Here is a 16,316-nt window from a genome sequence, read left to right on the forward strand (position 1 = left end):
GAGGGGGGGACCTGATCCTAGATCATAATGAATCAGATTACATGGAGAGGGGGGGACCTGATCCTAGATCATAATGAATCAGATTACATGGAGAGGGGGGGACCTGATCCTAGACCATAATAAATCAGATTACATGGAGAGGAGGACCTGATACCATATCAGCACTCCTCCTCTGGGACACTGCCTTTATGAAACCAAACACATAGTTGTTAAATCTAGTTACAGCAGGTGTTTACTGCCATCTAGTGGAAGATACCAATAAAACACTTTATTTTCAGGGTGGGGAGGCGGCTGATTGAAACAGAAAGTTAAGTTGTTCTTTTGTACAGAATCCATTTTGAGACGACAGAGCAGAAGACGCTATATGGAGATTACTGACAAATAAAGTGAGTATTTCTCAGTATTTCTGAACAGTAATACATTCTAAAGGACAGAGTAAGATATAGTACTAGTAGTAGTTAGTAGAACTGTTATATGAGCTTAGTTGCTGACAGACAGCAGTTTTCAAAGTGGAAACTAATCAGTAGGTCTACATGTTATCAGTAAAACGTCTGGTAAAGATGGCGGAGGAGCTTTTACATTATATGGTTTTATGTTTATCTCAGGGTTTCTCATCCTTTTGTTCTTACCAGCACTTACACACCTGATTCAACTAATCATAAAATATTTTAAAACAGTTTAATATTTGAGGCATACAAATGAACATTCTCAAATGAAAACCTTTTGGGTTTGAAGGCCTGTTTACAATTATTAAAGGCCTACTAGAATTCATATTTGATGAAAAAAACACAGCTAAACCTGGTTTCTAGTAAATTATATGTTTATCTAAAATAATGTAAAAGAGATGTCTTGAAGAAGGACTATAATATAAAAACTGAAGCATGATTCAGTACAATGTCATGAGTTACTGCTGTCACATGCAACTGACTGTTAGCCCCACCCGCTGGATACTGTTGTTATATAACTATTGTTATATAAATGGGTGGTGACGTGTTTGACTATGATTGGTGTTAAAACAATTCTAATTAAATTATTAAATGAAATCATACTCTACCTTAACCACAATGTATTTAAAAATGCATTTTGTTTATGAAAAAGAATGCTCTTAAACATTTGCATTTAAAGTATAACTTTTAATGTATATAAACAAAGTGCATATAAATCTAACCATTCAAAATAAATACAACCTGAACAACATAATAGAATATTGCATCATATCAAAGAAAAATAAATAACAATTTGCCAAACTGCAGCATCCCACAATTTGAAATAAATGTAAAACATAAGGATGCTATTACACATGTGCATTTAAAGTATAACTTTTTAATGTATATAAACAAAGTGCATATAAATCTAACCATTGAAAATGAATACAACCTGAACAACATAATAATAGAATATTTAACCATATCAAAGAAAAATAAATAACAATATGCAAAACTGCAGCATCCCAAAACATTAAACTGGTCCCTCTTTTCTCTCTCTTCTTTATTACCATGTTATAACCAGCAGCACACAGCAATGCTGACCAGATTTTGCTTTTATGAGAGATTTGCATTCAGAAATGCAAGCTGCCTCACTTTCGAGGGGCTGATGCGGTTTCTTCTCTCAGTAATTATTTGTCCTGTTTTCGAGAAGACCCTCTCAGAGGGAACGGATGTGGCCACTATGCGGAGTCTCCCTGTCATGACTTTAGTAAGCCGTGGGTAGACAGAGGCCTTGTTCTTCCACCAGCTCAGAGGATCTGCAGATCTTTGGAGGAGGGGCTCCTCCAAATAGGATCGGACCTCCATTATGGCATCTGCTGAGAGATTCCTTCGTGCTGCATCCCCAGTTGCTCTCTCGTCAAACAGCATCCAAACAGCAGACGTTTGTGACACTACTGCTGGTGCTGTCCCTCCATCTGATCCCTCTTCTTCCTGATGCCCTGGTGCCTGAGCCAGCTGACTGCTGGGGCTGTCCCTCCATCTGATCCCTCTTCTTCCTGATGCCCTGGTGCCTGAGCCAGCTGACTGCTGGGGCTGTCCCTCCATCTGATCCCTCTTCTTCCTGATGCCCTGGTGCCTGAGCCAGCTGACTGCTGGGGCTGTCCCTCCCTGCTGAGGAGGTTATTCTTTGAAGAGCCTCATCAATCGCTATGGCATCACTGAAGGCTAACTACTTAAACCTGGGGTCAAGTGCAGCGGTTTCTGATAGCACGTGATTATATTCCATTCTGTGGAACTTTCTGTCCATTGATGAACATAGGGTGTCCATCAACTCGGTCACATTAAATTTGCTTCTCTCTGGCGTCTGGCTGTGATTCGCTGCAGACCCTTACACAGGAGTATCATTGTTGAGGTGGTCACATAGCTGAAAAGAGAGAACAGTAACTTATTAGTTCAGCTTCATGTTTAGTCTACTGATACTACATTCTCATCTACTGCTCATATACATATATAATACTGGATTAAATAATGATGCAGTAATAACTGCTTACTGTACCTCACTCCACTGATCTCCACAGTGACCTGCTCCAGGACTGCACACCTCCTCCACCACCTCCCATTCCTCTTGGGTCAGAGCATCAACAGGTGCATTGACAATGCCCAGGGTAGAGATGATGGCATCCTTTGACTCAAGAAACCGCTTCAACATATAAAATGTTGAATTCCACCTTGTAGTGCAGTCTTGTTTAGGCCTCAGCTCATGCATCCCCATCTGGCGTTGTGTAGACTTTAGTTTTTCAGCACCTACTGTGCTCCTGTGGAAGTATTCCACAGCTGCTTTCACTTTGTCCACAGTAGGCTTCATCAACTTCAGAGCATCTCTTACAATCAGGTTGATTGTATGGGCAAGACATGGATGATGGATCAATTTATTAAACATTTTCATGGCTTTGGTTATGTTAGCTGCATTGTCGCTAACACAACAGACCACTTTTCCATCTACTTGTCCTTCTCTGGCCACTCTCAACAGTTCCTCTGCCAAGTTCTCTGGGTGTGTCTGTCGCTGAACTCAAAGCAGTCCAGAAGACAGCTAGACATCGAAAAAATCTTCAATGAAGTGACATGTACCCGACATGTAAGAAGTGGTTACCCTTGATGTCCAGCAGTCAGTGGTAAGGAAAACTGCAGTAGCTTTTTAGACTCTTTTCCACACTGAAGCCTGTGTGCTCTCGTACATTTGTGGAAAAGTGATTTTGAAAGGGTTTTCCTGCTTGGAATTGTGTACATTGGATTTACATTATTGCTATAATTTCTAAAACCTCCACAATCTAAAATGGCTGGAAATCGGTGGCAATCATTTTAGCCAATGCAATATCAATGTGGCCTTGTTTTGCTAAAGACATAGACTTTGGAATAAACTGGTCCATAGAAGACTGCGTTGCTGTGGGTCATGGAGTAGGTCTACTGGACAGAGTGGATACATCTCCACCACTATCACTAGCAGGTCTACTGGACTGAGTGGATACATCTCCACCACTATCACTAGCAGGTCTACTGGACTGAGTGGATACATCTCCACCACTATCACTAGCAGGTCTACTGGACTGAGTGGATACATCTCCACCACTATCACTAGCAGGTCTACTGGACTGAGTGGATACATCTCCACCACTATCACTAGCAGGTCTACTGGACTGAGTGGATACATCTCCACCACTATCACTAGCAGGTCTACTGGACTGAGTGGATACATCTCCACCACTATCACTAGCAGGTCTACTGGACTGAGTGGATACATCTCCACCACTATCACTAGCAGGCCTACTGGACTGAGTGGATACATCTCCACCACTATCACTAGCAGGCCTACTGGACTGAGTGGATACATCTCCACCACTATCACTAGCAGGCCAACTGGACTGAGTGGATACATCTCCACCACTATCACTAGCAGGTCTACTGGACTGACTGGACACATCTCCACCACTATCACTAGCAGGTCTACTGGACTGACTGGACACATCTCCACCACTATCACGAGCAGGTCTACTGGACTGACTGGACACATCTCCACCACTATCACTAGCAGGTCTACTGGACTGAGTGGATACATCTCCACCACTATCACTAGCAGGTCTACTGGACTGAGTGGATACATCTCCACCACTATCACTAGCAGGTCTACTGGACTGAGTGGATACATCCCCACCACTATCACTAGCAGGTCTACTGGACTGAGTGGATACATCCCCACCACTATCACTAGCAGGTCTACTGGACTGAGTGGATACATCTCCACCACTATCACTAGCAGGTCTACTGGACTGAGTGGATACATCTCCACCACTATCACTAGCAGGTCTACTGGACTGAGTGGATACATCTCCACCACTATCACTAGCAGGTCTACTGGACTGACTGGATACATATCCACCACTATCACTAGCAGGCCTACTGGACTGAGTGGATACATCTCCATGTGTGGAGGTACTGGCTCCACCACTATCACTAGCAGGTCTACTGGACTGAGTGGATACATCTCCACCACTATCACTAGCAGGCCTACTGGACTGAGTGGATACATCTCCACGTGTGGAGGTACTGGCTCCACCACTATCACTAGCAGGTCTACTGGACTGAGTGGATACATCTCCACCACTATCACTAGCAGGCCTACTGGACTGAGTGGATACATGTCCATGTGTGGAGGTACTGGCTCCACCACTATCACTAGCAGGTCTACTGGACTGACTGGACACATCTCCACCACTATCACTAGCAGGTCTACTGGACTGAGTGGATACATCTCCATGTGTGGAGGTACTGGCTCCACCACTATCACTAGCAGGTCTACTGGACTGACTGGACACATCTCCACCACTATCATTAACAGGTCTACTGGACTGAGTGGATACATCTCCATGTGTGGAGGTACTGGCTCCACCACTATCACTAGCAGGTCTACTGGACTGAGTGGATACATCCCCACCACTATCACTAGCAGGTCTACTGGACTGAGTGGTTACATCCCCACCACTATCACTAGCAGGTCTACTGGACTGAGTGGATACATCTCCACCACTATCACTAGCAGGTCTACTGGACTGAGTGGATACATCTCCACCACTATCACTAGCAGGTCTACTGGACTGAGTGGATACATCTCCACCACTATCACTAGCAGGTCTACTGGACTGAGTGGATACATCTCCACCACTATCACTAGCAGGTCTACTGGACTGAGTGGATACATCTCCACCACTATCACTAGCAGGCCTACTGGACTGAGTGGATACATCTCCATGTGTGGAGGTACTGGCTCCACCACTATCACTAGCAGGTCTACTGGACTGAGTGGATACATCTCCACCACTATCACTAGCAGGCCTACTGGACTGAGTGGATACATCTCCACGTGTGGAGGTACTGGCTCCACCACTATCACTAGCAGGTCTACTGGACTGAGTGGATACATCTCCACCACTATCACTAGCAGGCCTACTGGACTGAGTGGATACATGTCCATGTGTGGAGGTACTGGCTCCACCACTATCACTAGCAGGTCTACTGGACTGACTGGACACATCTCCACCACTATCACTAGCAGGTCTACTGGACTGAGTGGATACATCTCCATGTGTGGAGGTACTGGCTCCACCACTATCACTAGCAGGTCTACTGGACTGACTGGACACATCTCCACCACTATCATTAACAGGTCTACTGGACTGAGTGGATACATCCCCACCACTATCACTAGCAGGTCTACTGGACTGAGTGGTTACATCCCCACCACTATCACTAGCAGGTCTACTGGACTGAGTGGATACATCTCCACCACTATCACTAGCAGGTCTACTGGACTGAGTGGATACATCTCCACCACTATCACTAGCAGGTCTACTGGACTGAGTGGATACATCTCCACCACTATCACTAGCAGGTCTACTGGACTGAGTGGATACATCTCCACCACTATCACTAGCAGGTCTACTGGACTGAGTGGATACATCTCCACCACTATCACTAGCAGGCCTACTGGACTGAGTGGATACATCTCCATGTGTGGAGGTACTGGCTCCACCACTATCACTAGCAGGTCTACTGGACTGAGTGGATACATCTCCACGTGTGGAGGTGCTGACTCCACCACTATCACTAGCAGGCCCGCTGACCTGATCCTAGATCATAATGAATCAGATTACATGGATAGGAGGACCTGATCCTAGATCATAATGAATCAGGTTACATGGAGAGGGGGGACCTGATCCTAGATCATAATGAATCAGATTACATGGAGAGGAGGGGCCTGATCCTAGATCATAATGAATCAGATTATATGGAGAGGAGGACCTGATCCTATATCATAATGAATCAGATTACATAGAGAGGAGGACCTGATCCTAGATTATAATGAATCAGATTACATGGAGAGGGGGACCTGATCCTAGATCATAATGAATCAGATTACATGGAGAGGAGGGGACCTGATCCTAGATCATAATGAATCAGATTACATGGAGAGAGGAGGACCTGATCCTAGATCATAATGAATCAGATTACATGGAGAGGAGGGACCTGATCCTAGATCACAATGAATCAGATTACATGGAGAGGGGGGGACCTGATCCTAGATCATAATGAATCAGATTACATGGAAAGGGGGGACCTGATCCTAGATCATAATGAATCAGATTACATGGAGAGGGGGGACCTGATCCTAGATCATAATGAATCAGATTACATGGAGAGGGGGGACCTGATCCTAGATCATAATGAATCAGATTACATGGAGAGGGGGGACCTGATCCTAGATCATAATGAATCAGATTACATGGAGAGGGGTGACATGATCCTAGATCATAATGAATCAGATTACATGGAGAGGGGGGACCTGATCCTAGATCATAATGAATCAGATTACATGGAGAGGGGTGACATGATCCTAGATCATAATGAATCAGATTACATGGAGAGGGGGGACCTGATCCTAGATCATAATGAATCAGATTACATGGAGAGGGGGACCTGATCCTAGATCATAATGAATCAGATTACATGGAGAGGGGGACCTGATCCTAGATCATAATGAATCAGATTACATGGAGATGAGGACCTGATCCTAGATCATAATGAATCAGATTACATGGAGAGGAGGACCTGATCCTAGATCATAATGAATCAGATTACATGGAGAGGAGGACCTGATCCTAGATCATAATGAATCAGATTACATGGAGAGGGGGACCTGATCCTGATTCAGCACTCCTCCTTTGAGACACTGCCTTTATGATTAAGGAATGCTGTTGTAAATTGTAGTTACAGCAGGTGTTTACTGCCATCTAGTGGAAGATACCAATAAAACACTTTATTTTCAGGGTGGGGAGACGGCTGAGTGAAACAGAAAGTAAAGTTGTTCTTTTGTTCAGGATCCATTTTGAGACGACAGAGCAGAAGACGCTATATGGAGATTACTGACAAATAAGTAAGTATTTCTGAACAATAATCTATTCTAAAGGACAGAGTAAGAGAATGAATACTAGGAATGAGATATTACTAGTTAGTAGAACTGTTATATGAGCTGAGTTGCTGACAGACAGCAGTTTTCAAAGTGGAAACTAATCAGTAGGTCTACATGTTATCAGTAAAACGTCTGGTAAAGATGGTGGAGGAGCTTTTACATTATATGGTTTAATGTTTATCTCAGGGTTTCTCAATCCTTTTGTTCTTACCAGCACTTACACACCTGATTCAACTAGTCATCAAATATATATTTGAAGATAGATTTAAGGCATCATTAAAACCTTTTGGGTTTGTAGGCCTGTTTCCAATTATTAAAGTCCTACAGTAATTCATATTTTGGAGGAAAAAAACACAGCTAAACTTGGTTACGAGTAAATTATATGTTTAGCTAAAATAACATAAGAAGGACTATAATAAAAAAACTGAAGCAAGATTCGGTACAATGTCATGATTTGCTGCTGTCGCATGCAACTGACTGTTACCTCTGGTTACTGTTGTAAATGCCTCTGGGTTTAGAACTCTGTGTCTCAGTGCCCTGCGACAGTGGGAAGTTCGTTTTGCATGGCCCGGTGCTACAGGTGAGTGGAGTTTTATTTTAAGGAACAATGGAATGGTCTAAAATGCGTAAACTCTGCGCACCCGGGGAGCCGGGCAATGCAAAACGAATTCACCCAGTGACCGTTACATTATTTCCTTATATGAAATTGAAAGTAACTTTGTAGCCTGCGCAGTTACAAAATGTCTGTTGACACTGTGGCTCATATGTCTCTAGAATATTAGAACAGTGGTAGAAAAAGTACTCAATTCTCATACTTGAGTAAAAGTAAAGATACCTTAATAGAAAATGACTCAATTAAAAGTGAAAGTCACCCAGTAAAATACTTCTTCAGTAGAAGTCTAAAAGTATTTGGTTTAAAATATAATTAAGTATCAAAAGTAAATGTAATTGCTAAAATATACTTAAGCATCAAAAGTAAAAGTAAAGTAGTGATCATTTAAAATTCATTTTATTAAGCAAACCAGACGGCACAATTTTCTTGTTATTTTAATTTACGGATAGCCAGGGTCACACTCCAACACTCAGACATCATTTAAAAATGAAGCATTTGTGTTTAGTGAGTCCTCCAGGTCAGAGGCAGTAATGACCAGGGATGTTCTCTGTTTAGTGAGTCCTTCAGATCAGAGGCAGTAGGGATGTTCTCTTGATAAGTGTTCAAATTGGACCGTTTTCTGTCCTGCTAAGCATTCAACATGTAACGAGTACTTTTGGGTGTCAGGGAAAATGTATGGAGTAAAAAGTACATCATTTTCTTCATGAATGTAGAGAAGTAAAAGAGAAAGTTGTTAAAAATATATTTCTCAAAGAGATAATGAATGAATGAGAACAATTGACATTCAAGAATTAGTCACTGTGTTAACCACAACCAACATGCTGGATCTCTGTTTAGTTGTCACTGTGTTGACCACAACCAACATGCTGGATCTCTGTTTAGTTGTCACTGTGTTAACCACAACCAACATGTTGGATCTCTGTTTAGTTGTCACTGTGTTAACCACAACCAACATGCTGGATCTCTGTTTAGTTGTCACTGTGTTAACCACAACCAACATGCTGGATCTCTGTTTAGTTGTTACTGTGTTAACCACAACCAACATGCTGGATCTCTGTTTAGTTGTCACTGTGTTAACCACAACCAACATGTTGGATCTCTGTTTAGTTGTCACTGTGTTAACCACAACCAACATGCTGGATCTCTGTTTAGTTGTCACTGTGTTAACCACAACCAACATGTTGGATCTCTGTTTAGTTGTCACTGTGTTAACCACAACCAACATGCTGGATCTCTGTTTAGTTGTCACTGTGTTGACCACAACCAACATGCTGGATCTCTGTTTAGTTGTCCCTGTGTTGACCACAATCAACATGTTGGATCTCTGTTTAGGGGTCAGTGCTCTAAAATGAGTCTCTCTGGGGAGAGAGAGGAGGGGGGCCCTGCCTCTAAAATGCATCTCTCTGGGGGACATGACACCAAAGCTAAGAGGTAAGATGACAATTTTATGAAGAATTTATTAACTTTATTTCCAAAATAAATAGCTATCTTAAGATGAATGCAGTTACTGTAAATCTCTCTGGATAAGAGCATCTGCTAAATCAGGGGTTCTCAATCCGGGGTCTGTGGAGGTACTGCAGGGGTTCTCAATCCGGGGTCTGTGGAGGTACTGCAGGGGCTCCACGGCACCCTGACTGTACTCGTTGCAATGTAACACATTTGATAGAATTTTCACATGACACGACCACTTTGCCTACTCTTAATTATTGCCTAATATAATGGAATGCATATTTTCTTTACCAATTCTGATCGTTGTTACAAGAAGAATTTTGACAATATTCCCGTTATATCAACACACTCTTCACACCCGTTTAACAACTCTAAATAGCTTTGGCATAGTAGGCATCAAGTCCCTTGCCAATAATGTTGCCTGCAACGTTGCATACAATGTTCATTTTCATCGAACACAGATTACGCCCTAGATGTCTTCAATTGCCCAATTTATAGCCATGACAAATTTAGCATAATTTTTTTTAACAATGTGATGTTGTGCTCCCAAGGGAGAACTTGAAATAACATGATGTGGATAATTAAATAATCAAAAGAAAAACGTGTTAATTTTACACTCAGAAAAGAAGGTTCCTTATAGAACCAAAAAGGCTTCTTTCACTTCCTTAATATATGGAACCACTAAAAGTGATATATATTTTGGGGTTCAGTGAAGAAGAACCTCTAGAGTTCTGATCAATGAAAGGTGAATGTTTTGAGGATGTGAACCCAGCAGCCCTCCAGTGGTCAGATCAATTCCTCCTGTTTTTTCCAGCGCCCGGCCCGGGATTCAAACCAGCCACCTTTCAGCCACAGGTCCAACTCCTGCCACAGCTCCAACTCCTGAGTTAATCTTGGGAAATTAGCATAAATTAATCTGCCAAAATGAAGACAAAATGCTTTGGAGACATACATGGTATCACTTGTTATACATAAGTATTATACATAAATCATTGCCAAAAGCACAGGACATATATTATTTATGGATTGATCATATCAAATATCAAAACATTATTTTAACTACTACAAAGCATTTACATGTGGCTCAGGAACCACTGACTCACTGCATTGTTCTATAGTATTATCAAGACACCTGCTGTTAACTCTTAACTACTTAGGACAGCTCACGAGGTGTTCTAAATATCTGCTGACTAGGTGGGACTAGAGATTTCATGCATAGCTTTAATTTATTCCCGGAAGTGTCAAATGTCTTTATTCTCAGCACTTATACGACCACTTCTCTACTCTGAGACGCTTTGTGGATATGGGCCTAGATCTCAAAATATTGTTATAAAAAAAGTGGAACGTTTGTTTAACATAATAATAAAAAATGAATATTACTAATGTAACCCACTGTAAAGACTGGGCTTAGTTGATTGTGTTGCACTGCTCATGTCCGCGTTCTGGAACTGTCCGAGTCCACGTCCGGTGTGGCACCAAGAATATTGTCCGGTTACGCGCAGAGTGGACTAAGGTAAATTTTGGGGAATAACGATGGAGTTTGTTACAGTGTTGAAACGCCAAACTTTATTGTTCAATTAGCTTTTTGCTTTACGGTCAGGGACAGGATGAGTGTAGCCAGATCCTTTTCACTCTCTATCCTTGTTTCATTTTGTGGTTCACCGGATTCGTCATCATCATCGAGACAAACGACAGACGAACGTCCTGCTAGCTAGCCAAGCTAGTCGGTAAAGCTAGGTAAGCTAGCTAGCTACTCTACCAGCAGCATCCTAGTTATCCTAGCTAGTCGGTACAGCTAGGTAAGCTAGCTAGCTACTCTACCAGCAGCATCCTAGTTATCCTAGCTAGTCGGTACAGCTAGGTAAGCTAGCTAGCATCTCTACCAGCAGCATCCTAGTTATCCAAGCTAGTAGGTACAGCTGGGTAAGCTAGCTAGCTAGCTACCCTACCAGCAGCATCCTAGTTATCCTAGCTAGTCGGTACAGCTGGGTAAGCTAGCTAGCTACTCTACCAGCAGCATCCTAGTTATCCTAGCTAGTCGGTACAGCTGGGTAAGCTAGCTAGCTACTCTACCAGCAGCATCCTAGTTATCCTAGCTAGTTGGAACAGCTGGGTAAGCTAACTAGCTACTCTACCAGCAGCATCCTAGTTATCCAAGCTAGTCGGTACAGCTGGGTAAGCTAGCTAGCTAGCTACTCTACCAGCAGCATCCTAGTTATCCTAGCTAGTCGGTACAGCTGGGTAAGCTAGCTAGCTACTCTACCAGCAGCATCCTAGTTATCCTAGCTAGTCGGTACAGCTGGGTAAGCTAGCTAGCTACTCTACCAGCAGCATCCTAGTTATCCTAGCTAGTTAGAACAGCTGGGTAAGCTAACTAGCTACTCTACCAGCAGCATCCTAGTTATCCTAGCTAGTCGTTACAGCTAGGTAAGCTAGCTAGCTACTCTACCAGCAGCATCCTATTTATCCTAGCTAGTCGTTACAGCTAGGTAAGCTAGCTAGCTACTCTACCAGCAGCATCCTAGTTATCCTAGCTAGTCGGTACAGCTAGGTAAGCTAGCTAGCTACTCTACCAGCAGCATCCTAGTTATCCTAGCTTGTCGGTACAGCTAGGTAAGCTAGCTAGCTACTATACCAGCAGCATCCTAGTTATCCTAGCTAGTCGGTACAGCTAGGTAAGCTAGCTAGCTACTCTACCAGCAGCATCCTAGTTATCCTAGCTAGTCGGTACAGCTGGGTAAGCTAGCTAGCTACTCTACCAGCAGCATCCTAGTTATCCAAGCTAGTTGGTACAGCTAGGTAAGCTAGCTAGCATCTCTACCAGCAGCATCCTAGTTATCCAAGCTAGTCGGTACAGCTGGGTAAGCTAGCTAGCTAGCTACCCTACCAGCAGCATCCTAGTTATCCTAGCTAGTCGGTACAGCTGGGTAAGCTAGCTAGCTACTCTACCAGCAGCATCCTAGTTATCCTAGCTAGTCGGAACAGCTGGGTAAGCTAGCTAGCTACTATACCAGCAGCATCCTAGTTATCCTAGCTAGTCAGTACTGCTAGGTAAGCTAGCTAGCTACTATACCAGCAGCATCCTAGTTATCCTAGCTAGTCGGTACAGCTAGGTAAGCTAGCTAGCTACTCTACCAGCAGCATCCTAGTTATCCTAGCTAGTCGGTACAGCTATGTAAGCTAGCTAGCTACTCTACCAGCAGCATCCTAGTTATCCTAGCTAGTCGGTACAGCTATGTAAGCTAGCTAGCTACTCTACCAGCAGCATCCTAGTTATCCTAGCTAGTCGGTACAGCTAGGTAAGCTAGTTCGCTACTCTACCAGCAGCATCCTAGTTATCCTAGCTAGTCGGTACAGCTAGGTAAGCTAGCTAGCTACTCTACCAGCAGCATCCTAGTTATCCTAGCTAGTCGGTACAGCTAGGTAAGCTAGCTAGCTACTCTACCAGCAGCATCCTAGTTATCCTATCCTCCCTCTCTCGTTGACGGATGCTGGCTACCTCTGTCCGGTTCTCCTCTCTTCACTAGATGGATGGTAACTTTAGTGTTTAACCCCTCTGTATCCAAGGACCAATCTTTTGAATATTTTTTTCGGGGCGCCTCAAGTAGGCTGGACACATTCCATTTTGTTTATTCTCAGCTGCCTCACCAACGTCTGAATGTGAATTAATAACTTTTAATTGCTAAATATTTCCAATAGATGGCAGCATAAGACCACGAAGCATCAGTTATAGGCTACAAGCAGCAATATGATTGACATAAAATAGCATGCAACCACAGACTATATGTCCCATGATTTTCTAAAAGGGTCACTCATTAACATAACTTTAGTTAGCTATATATCTCGTTTTAGGGCTGTGTTGCTTTTAGGAGAGCAAATTAATAGTGACTAGAGCAGGTATTGAACCTCAGTATACATTTATTATAAAAAGTAATCTTAATATCTGATATTGCGAGTAAACAACCTCAGAATAGAAAAGACAAGAGTGCGTCTTCCAGCCCACCAATAAATTACATCATTCAACCCTCCCGGTTAGTAAATTTACCTCAACATGCCCCTGGAGAAGGCAGAGCGACGACACCAGCTTTTTACCGGGGCTGAGTTGACTACTAGAGAGAGAAGGCAGAGCGACGACACCAGCTTTTTACTGGGGCTGAGTTGACTACTAGAGAGAGAAGGCAGAGCGACGACACCAGCTTTTTACCGGGGCTGAGTTGACTACTAGAGAGAGAAGGCAGAGCGATGACACCAGCTTTTTACCGGGGCTGAGTTGACTACTAGAGAGAGAAGGCAGAGCGACGACACCAGCTTTTTACTGGGGCTGAGTTGACTACTAGAGAGAGAAGGTAGAGTGAAGACACCAGCTTTTTACCGGGGCTGAGTTGACTACTAGAGAGAGAAGACAGAGTGACGACACCAGCTTTTTACCGGGGCTGAGTTGACTACTAGAGAGAGAAGGCAGAGCGACGACACCAGCTTTTTACCGGGGCTGAATTGACTACTAGAGAGAGAAGGCAGAGTGACGACACCAGCTTTTTACCGGGGCTGAGTTGACTACTAGAGAGAGAAGGCAGAGTGACGACACCAGCTTTTTACCGGGGCTGAGTTGACTACTAGAGAGAGAAGGCAGAGTGACGACACCAGCTTTTTACCGGGGCTGAGTTGACTACTAGAGAGAGAAGGTAGAGTGAAGACACCAGCTTTTTACCGGGGCTGAGTTGACTACTAGAGAGAGAAGGCAGAGTGACGACACCAGCTTTTTACCGGGGCTGAATTGACTACTAGAGAGAGAAGGCAGAGTGACGACACCAGCTTTTTACCGGGGCTGAGTTGACTACTAGAGAGAGAAGGCAGAGCGACGACACCAGCTTTTTACCGGGGCTGAGTTGACTACTAGAGAGAGAAGGCAGAGCGACGACACCAGCTTTTTACCGGGGCTGAGTTGACTACTAGAGAGAGAAGGCAGAGCGACGACACCAGCTTTTTACCGGGGCTGAATTGACTACTAGAGAGAGAAGAAAGAGTGACGACACCAGCTTTTTACCGGGGCTGAGTTGACTACTAGAGAGAGAAGGCAGAGCGACGACACCAGCTTTTTACCGGGGCTGAGTTGACTACTAGAGAGAGAAGGCAGAGTGGCTCGATGCTGGTTGATGAATTTGACAATGAATGTACCTGGAAAATACGTTTTTCTCAACTAGAGGTGACTGAATTAATGTTCAGACTTATTGATAATCGTTATATTAATGAACTATAATTTCAAAACATGAGCATAAAAACAGGTAATAATAAACATGAATCATCATTATATTACTTCACAGTAATCTGTTAAATGCTTTTTCAGTCCTTCCTCTTGTGTTAGCAGTGTGGAAAGGGACAGAAAGAAGCTCACAGGAGTTTTCCTGTGAGGGGGAGTGGTGGTGTATCCACGGAGAAAACTAATCTAATCTTCTGAAATGTCATTTGTGGTCTTATGCTGCCATCTATTGGAATTATTTAGCAACTGCAGTAGTACTGAGTAATGTGTTATTCCTTACTAAAGTAGTAATTACTCAGAATTGCAAAATATAACATTTTCTAGTTCATTTTACCACTTATAATAAAATAAAAAGTTTATAGCATAACAAACAATTAAACTGACATAAAACAAAAACACCATACATTTAGTTGATTATATATATAAAACTATTTATTTAGATGGGTGACATTATCTGCCAAAGTAACAGCCCTGTAGACAAAGAAGAGCTCTCCAGTAGATACCAAAACATTCAAAGGACATTTTTCTCAAAAGTGGGGTTCCAAGTTTATTAACATTCAAAGCAGAATGACTTTCCCATTGTTCCTCAACTGCAGTGTCTGATATATCATTTTCTAGCTCTGAGTCTCTACTTTTATCCAACGTAAAAAACACAATTTTGCTACATAAGATCGAAACGGTCGGTCACATTTGAGAGTGAGGCAGATATATAGCATTTTGTAAAAAATTATTATTTGTCTCTCTGAAAGGAAACCATCAAGTGATAGATTTTAAACAAAAACATGTCTGTCATTGAACAACCCCATGCCATGATTAAAAAACACACCTCTATAATAATTTCTTTAAACAATAAAAGCTAATTTACCAACATTTCTGAAAATGGATATGTAGCGGTTCGGAATGAAACTCGTTTCCCCATCTGAGATCAGAGTAGATGAGAGATGTAATGTTTGTCTCTGTTGTGTTGAAGACCAATCAAGCAGGAGAGACCAGCCTCCCCTGTTCCCAGCTGTGTGTCCATGAAGAGTGACCAGTCTATGGTTGAACCTATATACTTTAGAGAGGGAGACTTTTCTACTGAACAAAGGTAAGAAGAACTCATGGGTCATGGTCAGTGAGTTAAACAACACTGTCTCTAGTCATTTCTCCTCTCACATTTTCACATTTCTTTTTGTTGTTTTCATAATCCATAGGCTAATACTTTTGTCCATTTTCATAGTCCTAAAACAATATTAAACAAACACAATATTCCCTCACGGTGTGTGTGTGTCTCTCTGTCTGTCTGTCTATCTGTCTCTCTGCCTCTTTGCCTGTCTCTCTGTCTGTGTGTATTTCGCTGTCTGTCCGTCCGTCCGTCCGTCCGTCCGTCCGTCCGTCCGTCTGTCTGTCTGTGTGTCTTTCTCTGTCTGTCTCTGTCTGTCTGTGTCTCTGTGTCTGTCTCTGTTTGTGTGTCTGTTTCTGTCTATGTGTCTGTATGTGTGTGTCTGTGTCTCTGTCTCTCTGTCGGTGTGTCTGTTTCTGTGTGTCTGTCTGTCTCTCTGTCTGTCT

At 42.9% G+C, this 16,316-nt stretch overlaps 1 long non-coding RNA gene across 3 annotated transcripts in view; it reads left to right on the plus strand.

Moving 5' to 3' along the window:
- The first annotated feature begins 278 nt into the window (after positions 1–278).
- Positions 279–16,316, plus strand: part of LOC145876200 (uncharacterized) — a 17,331-nt gene continuing 1,293 nt past the window's right edge. Inside the window, exons 1-5 of one of the 3 annotated variants that reach the window (XR_014391463.1) lie at positions 279–386; positions 2,959–3,100; positions 7,358–7,413; positions 9,395–9,493; positions 15,739–15,855. This is a non-coding gene — a long non-coding RNA (uncharacterized LOC145876200). Of the gene's footprint in view, positions 387–2,958; positions 3,101–7,357; positions 7,414–9,394; positions 9,494–10,325; positions 10,900–15,738; positions 15,856–16,316 lie in introns of those variants that run through there. The other 2 variants (XR_014391462.1, XR_014391464.1) reach the window with 2 other exon arrangements.

The sequence above is a fragment of the Salmo salar genome, unplaced genomic scaffold, assembly GCF_965601325.2.
Source record: "Salmo salar unplaced genomic scaffold, fSalSal1 ptg000472l, whole genome shotgun sequence".
NCBI classification, from domain to species: Eukaryota; Metazoa; Chordata; class Actinopteri; order Salmoniformes; family Salmonidae; genus Salmo; species Salmo salar.